At 43.3% G+C, this 4,380-nt stretch overlaps 1 long non-coding RNA gene across 1 annotated transcript; it reads right to left on the reverse strand.

Annotated features, from left to right (window-relative positions):
- Positions 1-257: 257 nt before the first annotated feature.
- LOC125755938 (uncharacterized) lies at positions 258-3,536 on the reverse strand. The gene is made up of 2 exons (XR_007413529.1): positions 3,326-3,536; positions 258-1,307 (listed from the first exon to the last, which is right to left on the reverse strand). It is a non-coding gene; the product is annotated as an uncharacterized LOC125755938 (long non-coding RNA).
- Between the last annotated feature and the right edge of the window lie 844 nt (positions 3,537-4,380).

Consider the following 4,380-nt stretch of genomic DNA (forward strand, 5'->3'; position numbering starts at 1 on the left):
AATGTGTCATTGCAGATTATGAAAAATTCCTCAAATAGAGCCTCAAGTTTCAGTGTTTTGCCTCTTAAATACTGTATTTCTTATCAAAAATATTTAATACCTTGTACACAAAATGGGATGACCATAGGTCAATCATTCTATAACACTAGACACTAATCAAGCATTTAGACCTGAGTAAATGTGACATCTCTCATTGTTTAGATGCACATTATATTCCTGATGGTTCCACAGAATGAAAGGATGATAAAACCAAAGTGTCCATGGAAGGAAGCATTTAATCATACTCCGTGAGCTGTTGTGGAGGGCTGGGAGCGAGGGATGGCTTCCAATCAGACCACATAATGTTTCTGCATCATTTTGGATAAACACTGCAAATATCTAAAGTGTAATCTCCTCAGGACGATAGCACTTTACAGGGAAACTGTAATGGGTGTGAAGAATTCATAGGCATCTGCCACGCACAATTTAACTAAACAATTTGCCAGTCCTGTCTTTTAAACTGGCATTTTTAACACTTGCATAGAACAACAACATAAAAGACAGAACAATCTAACATCTATTCAAAAAGACAGCCAGTTCTTCTAATAAAAGCACAGCAAGAAATGTAGGTTCTGTGAACTTAATATGAGGCAGGGCTACATGAGAATCCCTGGAGTCTTTAAGACAATTAAGTCACTAAGTGACATAGAAGAACAGTTGGATTCCTTGGTCAAGAAAGAAATAAAAATTATTAACGTGATACAGGTTTCCTTACTTCAAACATCACAGAAAATTACTCTTTTTTTCTTCTTTCCTCCTGTTTTTTTCTTTAACTTGGAGAGAGCCATGCTTAGGTATAATTTTAAAACAAGAGATGATTCAGGCCCAGACTTTATTGCACAGTCAGCAGGAAGAAGAGTAGAAGAGAGAAAGATCTGTACTAATTAAGTTACAAAGTCTCCTACAAGTGCTCCTCAAAGATCTGGATTCCTATGGACACTGAGGTGGAGGTATTCAGCAAAAATGAGAAAAAAAAAAGGGAAGATTCAGATAAGTGAGAAGTGCAATTTCTAATATGAAAAAAATTGTGTGTGTGTGTGTAGAATACTAGTTTTCAAAGAGAATTTACCAGTAAGAGTAATGTGTTCTCAAAAGCTGAGGTAAGCAGAACTACTTCCTGTTGCCTGAAATGTAAGTCAGCTGACATCATCATCTTTATCCCTTCCGTAAATGAGAGTATTTTTAGAAACCACATTTCTGTATATTACCGAGTAAAATTGGACGTGCTTCTAAACCCACTGAGATGTTATGGTCACACAAATGGAGCCCTGTGGAGACCCAGAAGGAAAAACAATATTAGAAGGTTCTTGACCTTTGTGTGGGCTTACTTATCTAGAATGAATTATTTTTTCATTTTTTCATTTTTCATTCAAAGAATGTCTAGATCATACCTCTTCACTGCCTACTTCTCTGAACCTTCCTAACTGTGATGATTCCATAATCATAAGCAGGGGATAGAGACAGAAGATGGGAGATTAACCAGACCCTTTTCAATTCTGAGTGGGCACCATGGTCTCCACCACTCCATCATTTCTCCAAAAAGTGGTGAAATAAGAGCTGATTATAAGAATGAGTCCTTTCCTCAGAACATTCTAGATTCTCATTAGCTCTGTGCTAATTTAGAGCTTTCACTAAAATTGCAGACTCCCTGGGCAAGTGGCAGGAGAGTGGCGATACTGTGTCTTCAGAAGGAAACCTTCCCTGGGGAACAGTCAGTCCAGAGAAACCAACTGGAGGGTCAAACAGGTTGGCAAAGTCCCTTTTTCTGAAGCTCTGCCTGCATCTCAGCCTTGTCTATAAACCACCCCTCTTCTCCTCCACCCAGAACTCCTTAACCTGTCTAAACTCAGTACTGAAGGCTGGTGGGGTATCACCTGCTAGCGAGTAGGGACTGGGTAGAAATGACACGGGGGAATCATCCAGGGGTCATTCAGAAAAGTAGAAATCACTCTAGATATTTTAAACAGAGGAATTTCATCCTATTGCTCATTTACACAGATGGGCAAAATGCTGAGAACATAAAGAGGGGACAGGAAGGCAAAACGGAGGTTTGTCCCTCCTAGGGCTGGAGGCATGAACAGATGACACCACATCAGTGGATTCAGGATCTTGTATCAACCCCCACCCCATCCCCCCCAGAAGCTAGAGCTGCAGCCGTCCAGCATGGTGGGAGCCCAGTTCACACAGGGAGGGCCTTTCTAGAGGTAGCCTGAGTCCATTAGAGGAGTTCAGTTACTACCAAACAGGGGCTCCAATGGAGGCCCTGGCCCCCAAGGCTCCATCAGGCCCCTTCTGCTGGCCAGCTCTGGCCACCATCTTGCCCTAAAGACACGGTTGAGGGGATTTAGAGATGGAACGGGGGCACTGCATCTGGAACGGTGCTGATCCGGGACTTCCCAATGGTTTAGCCACTTTTGCTGTTTGGGATCACTCAACTAGACTTCATTCTGAAAAATTCTGCACATTGAAGAGTCCTGAACTACTTAAGATCCCCCTGCCTCACATCAAAGTAGTGGGACTATTCCAATTAACTGACTGGTTCTTTCAGAGGAATGAGCTACTCATGGTCTTTTTGATGTTTTTCCAAGCATAAATTATCCACTCAACCCATCTCTCACATCTGAGTCAACTGTACTTGGGGAAAAGGAAATAGAAACAGACAAAACCTCCGCTCCCAAACCACCCACCAAATACTGGGAAAGTGGAGTGGAGTGGGGCTGAGGGGAAGAAGAATTTGTTTGTAGGGGCTGTGGTTTGAGGAATTCATGAAATTTCCTCCTTTTCTCCTCTTTTTCTGAAGGCTTTTTTTCACTCCCTGGTTCAATAAGGAGAGGCTGAATACATAGCTGCTTCGTCTTTAGCTCTTATAAAATGGAAATGGACTTTTAGTAATGCAGCAAAATTCTGGACCACAAAAATTGATAAACCCCACGGACTGTGGTCGAGGGATCTGACCTATTTCAGGGAAGCACTAAAGGATTAATGAAATATAGTGGCAAGTCGTAGAATTTCATGTGCTTCTTTAGCTTGCCCTCTTTCTACCTGCCTGCAGGCACACCTTCCCCCACAGCCTTTCATCCCACCTCTCCAGCCATGCAGCTCAGTGTACACACATGCTGGGCTCAGTGCTTGTGGCTTATACTCCATAGTCACTCCCCCATGATGCCACCTCCACTCTTCCCCTGTACAGCACTGACCCAGCCTACATGTCCCTCCCTCCCCAAAGCCCATCCATTCCAGTCTTGGCCCTTCATCCTCGGGGCTCCAGGGAGCAAATCGTTCTCACCTCTGTCTGCCCTCCTCCACCACCAGAGCACTCCTTGAGAATGTAGATAACAGTGTAACCCCAGTGCGGAGCGCAGGGAGCAGTTCTGAGTTAATTATTTTAGCTCATGATTAGCTGAAATGAGCACAGAGCCCCCTTCCCACCTCCACGTTTTGGTTCATTTTGTTTCTATCTACAGTGCCCTTCTGATGTTCTCTCCAGCTGTTCAAATTCTAAGCATTCACTAAGAACAAGCTCAATGCTCACCTCCTCCACTAAGCTTTCTAGAACCATCCTTTATGATTCTTCTCCCTTCTAAAATCCTGTGTATCTCTAGTAACCACAGTTTGGCTCAGGAAAACTCTCTGCTTTGCCTCCTTGTGTGCTTCTGCATCTTTTTCTTTTCCCTTCAATTGTGTTATAAGGTCCTTGAATAGAAATCAATATTAGTGAGTGACTGAGTATCCTTTTCATGGGTAAGAGGTCTTTTTCTACCCAATGACTATTCCTGCTTCCCTAGGACCAGACACTGCCCCCAAGACCTGGCAGACAACCCACTCTCTCAGGCCACCCTATGTGGTAGGCCACGTGTTTAGCTACCGTACACGAAGACTTAGCTACCAGCCTTTCTAGCCTCTTCTGCCTTTCTGGCCAATAATATTTGTGTTCCATAGTTTGCAGAGGAGGGAGCAGAGGTAAGTGGAAGGAATTTTTCTCAATATTCCTTTTAGTGCTATGTGCCAAATGTCCCCAGACTAGCTTGAAAAAGCACAATTCATAAATCAAATAGCAAGATCATGCACATCATTACAACCAACGATTATTGGGGCATCTGGGTGACTCAGTTGGTTCAGTGTCCCACTGTTGGTTTCAGCTCAGGTTATGATCTCAGGGTTGTGAGATTAAGCCCCAGGTTGGGGGGGGGGGGTCCACGCTCAGCAGGGAGTCTGCTTGAGATTATCTCTCTCTCTCTCTCTCTCTCTCCCTTTGCCCCTTCCCCTGCCCACACTTGTGTGCTATAAATAAATAAATAAATAAATAATCTTAAGTTAAAAAAAGACCAACCATTATTTTGT

The sequence above is a fragment of the Canis lupus genome, chromosome 10 (assembly GCF_003254725.2).
Source record: "Canis lupus dingo isolate Sandy chromosome 10, ASM325472v2, whole genome shotgun sequence".
NCBI lineage: Eukaryota > Metazoa > Chordata > Mammalia > Carnivora > Canidae > Canis > Canis lupus.